This window comes from Melozone crissalis, unplaced genomic scaffold, assembly GCF_028551555.1.
Source record: "Melozone crissalis strain CALT ecotype California unplaced genomic scaffold, PUWL_Pcris_2 ptg000168l_1, whole genome shotgun sequence".
Classification (NCBI taxonomy): Eukaryota; Metazoa; Chordata; class Aves; order Passeriformes; family Passerellidae; genus Melozone; species Melozone crissalis.
Window position 1 is genome coordinate 1,457,133 of NW_026535937.1, and position 13,062 is coordinate 1,470,194.

General features: G+C 38.5%; 2 long non-coding RNA genes across 2 annotated transcripts; both read right to left on the minus strand.

The window, feature by feature from the left end:
- Positions 1 to 670: 670 nt before the first annotated feature.
- LOC128948888 (uncharacterized) lies at positions 671 to 6,377 on the minus strand. Its single transcript, XR_008484164.1, has 3 exons — positions 6,322 to 6,377; positions 2,552 to 2,664; positions 671 to 726 (listed from the first exon to the last, which is right to left on the minus strand). It is a non-coding gene; the product is annotated as an uncharacterized LOC128948888 (long non-coding RNA).
- Positions 6,373 to 10,888, minus strand: LOC128948889 (uncharacterized). The gene is made up of 3 exons (XR_008484165.1): positions 10,796 to 10,888; positions 8,968 to 9,108; positions 6,373 to 6,419 (listed from the first exon to the last, which is right to left on the minus strand). It is a non-coding gene; the product is annotated as an uncharacterized LOC128948889 (long non-coding RNA).
- Between the last annotated feature and the right edge of the window lie 2,174 nt (positions 10,889 to 13,062).

The window sequence follows — 13,062 nt, forward strand, 5'->3', positions numbered from 1 at the left end:
CCTCAGACCCTGTGTGCCCGTGGCCCTGGGCTCTGCTGGGCACTCAGCACCAGTCTGGGCTCTGCTGGGCACTCAGAACCAGCCTCAGACCCTGTGTGCCCGTGGCCCTGGGCACTCAGAACCAGCCTGGGCTCTGCTGGGCACTCAGCACCAGCCTGGGCTCTGCTGGGCCCTCAGAACCAGCCTCAGACCCTGTGTGCCCGTGGCCCTGGGCTCTGCTGGGCACTCAGCACCAGCCTGGGCTCTGCTGGGCACTCAGAACCAGCCTCAGACCCTGTGCAGGCAGGCCTGGGCTCTGCTGGGCCCTCAGAACCAGCCTCAGACCCTGTGTGCCCGTGGCCCTGGGCTCTGCTGGGCACTCAGCACCAGCCTGGGCTCTGCTGGGCACTCAAAACCAGCCTGGGCTCTGCTGGGCACTCAGAACCAGCCTCAGACCCTGTGTGCCCGTGGCCCTGGGCTCTGCTGGGCACTCAGAACCAGCCTCAGGCTCTGCTGGGCCCTCAGAACCAGCCTCAGGCCCTGTTCGCTGGCAGCCCTGGCCTGGCTCAGAGTTCCATGGAGCCCCACGTACCTCCTCATGCAATCCAGCGCCCGGATGAAGAAGTCTTTGTGCAGCTGGTGCCTGTCCCTCAGGATGGAGCACTGCTCCAGCGTCACTGACATGGATGTCCTGTCTTTGGCACTCTTGCAGCAGGTGAAGCGCACTCCGTTCAGCTTGCGGCAAATCTGAAACACGGGCAGGCCCCACAGGTCAGCCCTTCCTTCCTACCAGGCTGCGCAGCCCTACAGCTCTGCAAGCCCAGCGAGGGCTTCCAGACAGCTACAGCACTTCTCAAGAAGAAAACACCTTCTGGAAGTTAGTACCAGTACACTGAATTCCTGAATTTGACATGGGACTTTCATAACTATAAAAGAAACAGTTCCTTCACCGTTTCCTCACTGAATGCAGCAGCTGCCCTGTTCAATGAAAGCTAAATTGTCTGAATATCTGATGAATGAAGATATGGTGAGTCTTAACTCACAAACATGAATGTAGCAGACTAACTTCTTGTGAAGGTATGGAGTCAGACACATCTAACTTACATAGTTTTTATTTTCAACAGGTGAACTGTTCAATGTATGGCTCACAATTAATAAAGTTTAACAAATTGCTGCCATGGATTGTCTACTTTCACTTATACTTTGAAAAAGTTATAACACATAAAGGAAACATGACATTTTGGAGGATGATTCTTCCTCTTAGGAATCAATCTGTGGTTGTATCATTCCATTAGTTTATACTATGGTTTCAAATGATATTTTACTAGAAAAAGAAAAATTGAAGGAGAGCTTCTGTGCCCAAATCTACCATTTCCCAGATATAACCTGTCCTGAGAAAAGGTAATACTTTGCTTACACCTATCCCTGGGGAATCACAGGTGTAATGGTACAAAACCTCAAAATGTTTGTGAGAATGCAGCAAGGCAATAAACTACAGCAGGAATCACAAAAAGAAACTTCCCGCATTGGCTATCATGGGAGAGCTCGCAGGATGAACTGGAACATGAACTGAAACATGACCAGTGTCAGTCCAGCAAATAAGTGTTTCTTCATCTAATGCTAATTGCATTCTTAGAAATTCTATTAAACAATAAATACTATTAAATTCTATAAAAATCAGAAAATACTTAGAGCCTTTAAGTTCTTTGTGATACCATGGTGAGGACAATCTCAAAAGTTTAATTTAGGGAACCAATTAAGGGAATCTTACTTAGAATCCAAAGAGGTACAGGATAGTGAAGGAGAACCTATGAGTGTTTCTTCCATCATATAATTGAAAATTTTAAAAGTTAAATCTGTTTAAAAATTTGAACAGTTGCACTGGGATTTAAAACAAGTACTATATGATAATCTGCTTAAATAATTATGTGAAAGAACTGTTTCATTGAAGAGATTAATTCTCTTTGCACTAGTATCTTTGGAAGCCCCCGATTCATTGGGGCTATTCGATGTGAATGAGTCCTAAAAAAATTTTAAAATATTAAAAAATCATTTATAAAATAAAGTAAAAAAATCCCAGGTAATTATTCTGGATGAGTGATGGGCTCATATGTGGAATCTTGTACTTCCACTGCAATAAAAAAGTGATATTGCACAGCTACTGCACTGACAAAGTTTTCTTCTTACATCTTTTTCAATAAATAAATGGAATATAGAATAACAGTGTGTAGATCACTAGGACCAGAAATACACATTTCAGAAAGTTAAAGTAAGGGAACCAAGCAATCATGTCCCACATCATACCTCAAGGACACTAAAAAATTATTTTGAGTAATTTTATATTATCAAAGAATGGATATCAAACAAATCACTCAAATTCTAGCAGGTTCTACCAGTTTAAAAAGTGAGAAAAAGAAATTGTCTGCAAAAAACTATTACAGCACATCTGCCTCCTTTAACCAGTGAGTTTTCCAGTCATTTCCTTAAAATCCATTGCAGTTACAAAGTCAGCAAGCTTATGAAAATGAGTTTATGGTTAGTTCATCAATTTCTTTGAAACAAGAGAGCTCACCGTTGCAGCCAGCCACATGATTTCTACATTCTTTCTCTTTTTGGCCTGGATATTTTGATGAAGACTTTCTAGCAATCCCTTTAAATCATTTTGTTCTTGAAAATGTGGTAAACCTGGGAAAAAAGGACGAAAAAAGTTGCTCATTTTGATAAGGTTGGTCATATGATTGTCCCGACTAAAGAATGCTCATGGTAAAGAACAGGTCTATTATTTACAGCCTTGTTTTGGAACACAGGATAGAAATTACCAGCTAAATATTTAAGGAATAAGCAAACCTTATGTCTTTTGAGTATTGCCTTGTCCTCCCTAAGATCTTCACGTGGAAATTTGAAGTATCTTCAACCTTTATCTTATAAATGGATGGTGAAAAACAAAACCAAATCTCTGCTGTAGTTCTGTTCATCAGCTATTACAGACATTCAAAAGAAATCAGAAAAATAAAAAAAAAACTGAGTGTATTACAACCTGCTTTGATGGGATGATTATTTTTTAAAATTAAAGTAAAAAATTAGGGTTTTGTTTTCAAATTGAAACATCTAGTTTTTGTTTTAAAATATGCCTTAGATTTTTCTATAATGTAAGATAAGGGTTAAACAGCACTTAGTATCCCCTCTAAAAAGTAACAAAGTATATTTCTCCTGAAATTAAGTGGGGCTTTATTTTGAAGTAGAAAATAATTTCAAGTTTGCTTAAAATCCAAAAATTTACCTGCTTGTTCTGGGTATGGAATTTAAGTTGAAGTTTAATTTATCCTACATCTCCAGCAAAAATTCAAGAGTAGGCAATTTAATTTCCCCCTCTGTTTCATATGTATATAGAGGAGGGATTTTTCTAATGTTGCATTTATCCTTGCTAGTTCTGAAAATCAATAAAAACATGCAGAATCTGTTTTTTGAAATTATTTCTTCTCATGGTGGCAAAGTAAAAAGAATTTAAATCATAGTTATCACCAAATAAAGGGGCCAGAATCAAGTGGAACAAAGTGAAACTAAATTGATCAATGGATTTCTTCAAGCAGAGAAAGTAAATTATCCATCCAGTGAGGGGAAAAAACCCCACAACCCAAGCCCCAAACCCAAGCCCAAAAACTTATACTCAATTGGAAGAATAAAAATGAGGGAAGTATTAATGAAGGTCAATATCCATTCTCCTAACGTGATCCAAGTTGGAATGATCCCTCTCATCAACAGGCTTTTACCTTTTACATCTAATAAATTCTGTAGTTTCCCTTATCCATGATTCATAGTAAGAAGTACTTTAAATCTATTCAAAAAGAACTAAGTTGCTCCAGTCATACTGTGCTGTCTAAAAAAACTCACAAACAAACAAGAAAAAAAGAAAAAGGGAGGAAAACGTACATCCAGAATCTGTTTTGCAATAATTTTAATGTGGATTGTTTTACCTCTGTATCACAAGCTCTGATTGTACATTAGATAATGTAGAGCACATAAAACCACATCACACTCTGCTAGACTATTACACTTATGGGTGCATCTGTTTCTTTAAAACAGAGAGCAAAAAATGGCAAAGATGCTTTGAGATGATGCAAATGTATCACTAAACATTCTATTGCTCCCAGTAGCTTTCCTTTGGGTCACAGCAGAAAATGTGACATCTCAGAGGGATGACTTCAGCACAGGTACAGCAAGAGTCTCCTAATTCACAGTACTGCCAAAGGGGTTGCACCTTGACTGGAAATGATCAATGGCCTAAACTCCTTGGGTCCCCCACAGTACCAAACCACCAAATCAGGCTGATAAGGGGGAGAAGCCTGGAAATACCAAACAGCCTTTTTGTTTTCAGGTACTTACGTACTACTAAACAACTATCTTACGTTTTTGGACCCTTACTGTCTTAGTATTTCTATAAAAGCAGTACCATTTTGAGCTATATTTGGTCAGCATTTTTGGTAGGAACCTTGCTGGAAACATGCTCTTATTTTCAGTTTCTGCTAAAAGAATTTAAGAAGTTAACAAATGGGTAAATGACGAAGTGTATGTTCATCCTAAAGACAGAAAGTCAGTGGATGCTTAGTTACAAGCAAGACTATTATTGCCAAGGAGAAATACAGACACAAGAGGAAAACTAACAGCGAAGGTGGCAATACCTTTCAGGGAGTGGGAAATTGAATTCTTTGAAAGGGAATATATGAATGAGGCAGCAGGCCAGGGAGGCTGCCAAGGGTGGATCCAACAGCCTGGCAAATAGGGCTGCAAATGCTCAAATTCTGTTGGGCTTTTTGAGCACTGTTTGGAACTGACAGCTTTGGGAACACAGTCCTGCATTGATTTTGTAGCACAGATTTGGCATTATAGGAAATTATCTGGATAGGTGGGACAAAACCATCAAAAAGCCATCAATATTGAATGCCTCTCACGTGGCCCCAGCACCAGGGTTGCTGCCAGCCTTGTATGGAGGTTTGTCTTCCAGACGAGGGGGAACAGGAGTGGGATTAAGTCCTGCCACAAATGAACAAGTTTGAGAGCTTCCCTTTTTTCCCAGGGGGCTGGTTTAAAAGGCACATTTCTCCAAGGCAAAAGACTGACTCTGTATACTGGCAGGGAGCTACTGGGAAGGGCAGTGGAACCAAAAGATGCTTTATGTTCCACAAAAAATTGTATAAAGAAGAGACTGAGTTCTTAAAGGTAAAGAAAAAAAGCAAGAAAGTTATAATAACCAGAAAATACACGATGAACTAGACACAATTAGTTCTCAAAAGCCTTCACAGTCTGAAAGAAGTCCAGGAACTGTGTGGCTCACTAATAATCCTTCAGGAAGGCAGTACAAGTTTAAATTGTGTTAATGAAAAGTAGCCAATACTGTCTGCATGTAGTATTTTATAAAATAAAATCCATTTATGAGGTAGCAGATCTACCTTAGTCCTAACCTGCATGAGGTTAGTTTTTCGAGGATGTTTTCTTAGCAAGATTCCCCTCAATTAATCACCCAACTTATTGTATGAGTTTCTCTGTAGACATCCTGGAAATAAATACTAGGTCTGTGGGGGGATGGATGGGCATCCTGCCCATCATTTAGGAAGGGCTTTTGTTTCTGTCAAAATGATTAACAAATTAAAATCATCCTGATATAAGAGATAAACATGTATACATACGCATGTGATGTATTAAAGTTTTACATAGCATTTAAACATCAGGCAGTTAAATCTCCCACATTTGGGACTATAGTTTGGGCATTAAAACTAACAGGATTCGATTGATGCAGATGTTTTCTTCAGTCCTTGCTTCTGGCAATCAGAGTAACAGCATAGTAATGCTTATGTTTATAATACAGAAGTTCTATAGAAGTGGAATACAGGGCCTATTCCAATGAAACCTTGTCGTTCATATAATGATGATGTGGCTCATTGCTTGTATTTGATCTGCAGATTTCTCCATGGTTCACCAAACCTCAACATATTTTCAGAATAAGAACAGAGGGTATGACTGAAGCTGATGAAATTGCCCACCAAGTATTTATGTAAAAATACAGTAGGTACAGACTGTCCTCTACATGAAATATTAACAAACTTATTATTTTAATAACTTAAAATAGCTGTTCAGTTCATCATTCCTCTGTTTCATTTTCTCTGTAGTTTCTGCTGTGGCACAAGGCCTGAAATCACTCCTGAGACCAGCAGGGTCATGTACAGGTACAAAATGTTTAAATTTATGGAACAAGTTATGGGATTCTGCTAATATTACTGTCTTATAACCTTCTACCTACTCAAAGCTTTTCAAACCGATTTGGACATTGCATTATTTTGTACTCACAATCAGGAGGCATTTTTTCTGTAAATAACTTGTAATATTCTTTGAGAAGCTCTAAGTTTTCCTGGTTAATGTTTTCCTGCAAAGTGGTATCTCCAAACCTATGAAAATACACAATAAATTATGAAAAAAACCCAAAACCCACAAACAACAACAAAAGATAAATTATCCTTCATAGTTATTTCTTTGCATAAAGAAATAACTTTGGTGCTAAATGCATTAGATTTTGTCAAACATGCAGTAGTTAAGTTCTTGTATGCTTTGGAATTAATTTTTGGAAATGAGATCATCGCTGATGCATACTTCTTCCAAAACTTTATTAACAAAGCAATCTATTTACAAACATGCAATAAGGCACTTATTCTTTTCCCCTCACAAATCGTGAATAAATGGAAAGGCACTTTGGGGGAATTCCAATTCCAAAAATTGGGTACCACAGGCAGAGAACACCAACTCTCCATCTCTTAGTGCTGCTACTGCTTAAGCATACCAATTTCTGTAAGAGCTGGATAATATGGAAGTGACACAAGATGGAAGAGAAGCTTATCTACAAAATAACTGTAGCTATAAAAACAAATATCTTTCTCTCTGAGACCAAGATTTCTACAACAGCCACATTTCACATGCCAAGAAACTAAATCTCACGGTACTACAGGAGATATGATTGTAAAGACACGAATGTCCCCATGACAATTAGGGCCAAAGTTTTGAAATTCATCTTCAGAATAGATTTGAAAAGGGAATGGAGGAGTACAGGAAGAGAGGCATGGGCAGATAAGTGAGAAACTCAGAGAGAAGGGGACACAGATCAGAAGATACCAAATATGCTGCTAAATTGGGAACAAGGGAAGCAAATATTTCAACAGGCCACAGGGAGAAGATGTAACTACTTCCTTAGTAGCCATTGCTGCACTGTCACATGAGAACATTTCTTTTAAATCGGAAACATTCTCAAGTGTATTCTATCAAAAAACAAATTAAAATATTTTTTTTCTAATACAGTAACATTTCCTAGAAATTTGCCACGAAAGTGTTTTTATATTCTCAGGTTCTTTATCCCACAAACCCCTCCATGTTTTTAGCCATAAATGGTGTGTGGTGTTTTCAGTCTCAAAAACAAATGTACAACTTTAGGAGTTAAGCAGCATTTTGAATTAAGACAAAAGCAGACTGTAACTGCATGCATTAAAGCTGCTTCTGCATTGAACTTATTTTCTTGGCAGATATTAGTACATATCCATATTTATAAATATGCAGTTATTTTGTTTTCTCCTATGGCTTTCTTTGCACACAATGTAAAATGACCACTGGGAACAACACTTCCTGCCACTTCACTTGCAAGCCAGGCATCTTTTCATACCAACTCCTCTACAAGCCCCCAGGTAATCAGGCTATTTCTAAATGTTGTCAAATTTTTCCTCAGACTATTCATAACTCAGTCCTTCCTGCCTATCTCACTCGTGTAAGCTCCCACCAGCCTGCTTCTTGCTTACCACATCATGTCTTACCTCTTATTTTTTGAGTGTCCCACTCAGAACTGTCATGACTGATTTTGTTGGTTTTGCACATTATGAGTTTGGCCACGTCACTCCTCTCAGCACTTTTCTCTTTATGTCATCAGAATAACCTATTTTCATTTTCAAGAAGTTTCCAAGTTCTCTAACCAGCTATCCAGCTCTTTCACAGTAAAATGCCAGATTTTACTGTCTTTAGATTCAGTCTATGTCTCCCATTTCAACTTTCTGCCTAAATTTTCTCACATACCACCACTCAACTTGGAGAAGTGTCCCATAAACATTCACAAAGCTACCTGATGACATTCTTTAGTAGACTTCTTTAAAAGACTGGGTTTACTTGGCTGTCTACAGTGAACAGGAGATAAAATCCTGTGGTGTTTAACTTCTTGCCTATTACCCAGGTTAAGGATTTTCACTGTCTCCCTCCATTACTCCAGCTACAGCTTTGCTATAAGCTTTTGGCTTAGAGCAAATGCAACCTCAAGATAAGCATTAGGTATTTTGGACGCTCTGTTAATAAAAGCAGCTAAAAGAAAAGAAGTTTTAACAAAGTAGCTGTCTGTATTGACATCTTGACTTCTACTTTGCAGTTTTAGCCCTGCACAAATGTGGCAATTTAACATGACTGACAGATACCCTTCTCTTGGAAGAGAAAATTAATACGTTGGTGAATCCATGACTATTATTATACTAATTAATTAGTTTCCAGCAATCTGTTGCAGAGGAGTACTAATTTCTCTAGCTTATCACTTGTTTGGTCTCTTCAAACCCATCTTCAAGATGTAAGAATTTTGAATTTTCAAACTTGTGTGAGAATTTCAGAGTACTGCATACAACCAAAATTCTGCATCTGAAATAGAAATCCATTTTGCACCTGTATCCAAGAGAAACATGGCACCAACTCTGTGAAACGGAGCCCTGCTTATGATCTTATCTTCATCTGGACTTTTTCACTGTTCTACATTGCTTCATAGCTTGTGTTTATTTCCTTTAATACCTTTGAAAATACACACTGAGTCAATGTGAGATTGTCTAAGAGCAAATAACAAAGAAGATTTGTTTCTAATCCTGAGAGATAGCCTGTACCAGCATGGAGTACTTGGACAGAAAATGCAACGTGACTTTTCCTTACCTCTCTGCCAGTGTTTGCTGCTCATTGATTCCAACATTAAAGAGCACTGGATACATGCGAAGCAGCTTTCCCTCTTTAATCTCTTGTGGCAGCAGCTCAAACATCTTTGCTGGGAGCTGGACCTCTATAATGTAATGTTCACTAGGAACAATGAAAACAAGAGTGAGGATGGGGTTCTTGAATGTCAGGAAAAGTTTCTTCAGCCAGAGAATGGTTGAGCAGGTTGAACTGGCTCCCCTGGGAAGTGTCACAGCACCAAGCCTCACAGAGTTCAAGAAGCATCTGAACTCTCAGGCACGGGGTGTGATTCTTGGGAAGCCCTGTGCAAGGCCAGGAGTTGCACTTGATGATGCATATGGGTCCCTTCTAACTCAAAATATTCTGTGATTCTGTAAAGAATGTTCCAAAAGCGCCTCTAATAAAAGAATGGCCTCTAATAAAAGCATGTGAGCTCCTGAACAGAATTTCACCTCCCCTGGGTGGCTGGTGTCTACCACCCACACCAGATGATCAGTGCACTGCTAGACAGTGCCACACACTTTGGATTGATTTGTTTGTGCACACAGAATGTCAGGTTTAAGCACTTTCCTAGAAAAAACAATTACAAGTAAATATGCTGACTCTTCAAGATAAGAATTTGTAGTTTGATTTTTCTGTCTTGCATTTCTACAGTCTTTCACTCTCATTTATTGAGCCATACCATATAACAACCAAAATAAAAATGGAGGGTTTCTAAAAAAATTATTAGAAAATAACTAGATTTTCACCTTTTCATCTTTTCTTTTTACGGTTCACTTCCAATGCTGTTTGATAGGAGCAGTCTTATCACAGCTCTAAGAGGAATGGCACTCCTCCACATAAACCTTGTAGATTTTATTTTTAAATTTTTTTTAATTTTAATTATTCCCAATGTATTGCCTATCATATTCCAGCCTTCCTGTTATTTATTCAATCCCTTCTCAGAAAGCCCATATGATGAGAGTGAATCATCCAGATTAATTAAGTAAATCAGTGGTGAAAGCCCCCTTCAGAGGAAACATATATTTTCTAAAAGTTCCTGCTTTTAGCTGAATTTAATTTACAGTCATCTTAAGAGCAATGATACTATTAAGGAAGTGATTTTTGCAAAATAAAACTATTTGGAGCTTCAGACTAGAATAATAATAAAGATGAAAAATCCATTCCAATCTTGTTAACCCTCAAATAGCCAAAATAAACGGAGTATTGCAGTTTATGTCCTGACATTCAGCAGTACTCACGTGAGATTCATAAAGGATAAGTGATTTTGTGCAAGGATTTCTGAGACTGCCTATGTCCTGTGTGATTTTCAGCAGCTAAAAAAGGCTTCCATTTTTAAAAGTGACTACTAAGTTTTTAATACTAAGTGGCATCGGAGTTTTTTGGTTTCCATCTTAAAAACAATCAAGGCCTAACTCTTGGAACTGCAGTTTCATTTCTCATGCTGAAATACAAATTCAGGACATTCAAAAGCAAAGTTTCTCAGTTAGAGACCACATTTGTAAACAATGGCCTTGTCACTTGTCCAGGGTTCAGTATCCATGTGTGAATAATGCACCAGCAGCTCTGCACAACACAGACGCTGCTCAGATTAATCTGTATTAGTAACTGGAACTTCAGCTTTTTATCAGGAGAGTAACCCAGAGCCTACTGGCTTTTAGAATCCCTACTAACTCACCTTCTAAAAAGTAAAACAATGCACTTTCAATAAAACAGAACTCAGCAACAAGAAAACCATTAGACGGGTTTCATGGGCTACAGATTAAAACTGCAGCTCAGTTTCCTGGGCTCCAAGAAACAAAGTTCTTACCGCCTTCCACTTATAATAGGCAAAAAATCTTCTGACTTGGCTTCAATTACTCTAAACATTACTTTCTGCAAATCTGAAATGCCCACAGCCATGTCTTCGAGCATCCCTGCTTCTTCACCTACATGAAAAGATTAAAGAGACTATTAACAGAGTTGGCAGATCAGTCACTGTATAGGTCAGGGCAAAGCAATATATTTTCCAGTCTGTGCATCTAAAAATCACAGTTCTAAATCCACATTACAGTAACCTACATAAAACCAGACTCATTTCTTGAACTGCTGACAATTCTGTGCCCTAAATGGTAACCATGAGTATTAAGCAATTCTGAAAATCAGCCTGCTCTATATAGACATAAAATAACCTCAGAAAAGCCATTTTTGTCTATTCTGAAAGTTTTCAAAAGGCTTTCCTGCTGATGGAGGACAAAGGTTTTGAGAATAAAAACAAGCATCATGTAAAATGGAGAAGACAGCTATCTCCAAATGAGCAACTGCATAATAAAGCTGCACAAATGCTAAATTCCTCTACTTTAGTCAAAATCTCTGATTCAGGGAATGATTCCAATAGATCTAGTTCAAAGTTTGAAACAAGGCAATTTCTCCCTCCAAATTTCCTTTTTAATGCATATCAAATAATGGCATGTGTAACAAACTATGAAACTGTTTTCAGGCTATCTTCACATTATCAGCACTGGGGATCAGGGCCGAGGCTGATAAAAGCAGTAAGTGTTTAAATCTTCCGTTTGCATTAGTTTTATAAACCTGCTATTTTGGGTCAGGTCTGCATGGAACAATAAGCAGGCCGTGTTCTCTGAGGAACTCAGAATGAAACAGATTAATAACTTTTGCTGCAGAATTAACAACACAGTGTCAATGACTTCAGCTGTGCTATTATGTGCAAGTCTACTGTCTTGTAAGGACAAGATTTGATTCAGCAAGCCAAATAAGAGGCTTGCTGAGGTTAAAATAAGAACTTCCTGGGTAACTTCTGGGCAGGGAACATAAGGAACTTTGTCCAAGAGCAATACTTACTGTATGTGCTAAGGAGTCCTTCATACTGCACCAGCAATCCAACAGTGTGAAGCTGTTGTAAAAATCCTTGATCATGTAAACCTGTGTGCAATTTGATTGCAAAACCACAGACCAATCCAGCGAGTTGTAAAGATAATTAAAACATGTGCAAGAGTGTTACAAGACAAACAGATACAAGACATTTCAACTGTTACAAGACAAACAGTTAAAATGAGGCTTGCCATCATTATACACAACAGAGGTAGCACCTACATATTTGAGAAATCAGCATAGGTATTTCTGTTTAGTGACTAAGTACATGATTTCATAATAATGTATTTTGATGGGTTTTTTGGGGGTGTATAAAGTAGTGAAATATTCTGTTAAGGTATATTAGATAAGCTTAATTTGTTTTGTATCATTGTGTGTTATTTACACTGACATAAATAAGACCAGAACCTCACTTGTCAGGCTTCAAACATGCAAGACTGTGAATTAAACATGTGAATTCTGATGGATTTGAAAGTGGTTCAACATCTAATGTAACTGAATCTCCTAGGCAGCTGCCAACTTAAGAGAGAAATTAAGTGAAATGTTTAGAAAAAAATCTATCTGAAAAAAACATGATATACAGGAGAAGACATAAAGAGCTTCAGTTATTTGCCAAGAAAAGACAGTTCTAAGGAAAGACATGCTAATAGTATTTAAACACTTAAAACACTGCCACAAACTGAAAACAAATTATCTTCTCCCTATTTCCAAGGTGACCAGGAGAAAAAAATCTCCCTGGCTTGGATGCTGCCTAGCCAGTACCATGGATTTCTACTTCCTATTTAATTTCTTACCACATTATAAATTATTTAGGTGAATATAATGGAAAATAAATGAAAAAGCTGTATCAAATTGTAAGGGAAAAAAAAAAAAAAACAATGAGAAAGAAACCCACAAACACTGGCATGAAGAGTATGCTTATAATTAGAGCAAGAGAAGGAAGTGAGCGACACAAGACAACCTACTGCTTGGCTGAAGACGATGTCTCTCCTCAGGGTCAGCATCAGGCACTGGGGCAAGCCACAGGCAAGTTCCTGGAGCAGGACAAAGGCCATGGACTGCTTGGCCCTGGTCACCACCTCTGCCATGCAGTCCTTCAGCGTGACCACCAGCGGGTACAGCTGCTCGTACCAGTCACCTACAACACGACAGGTCATCTGCTCCAGACTGGAAAACTCGCAGTGAAAAACCCTTCTTCACTAGGAA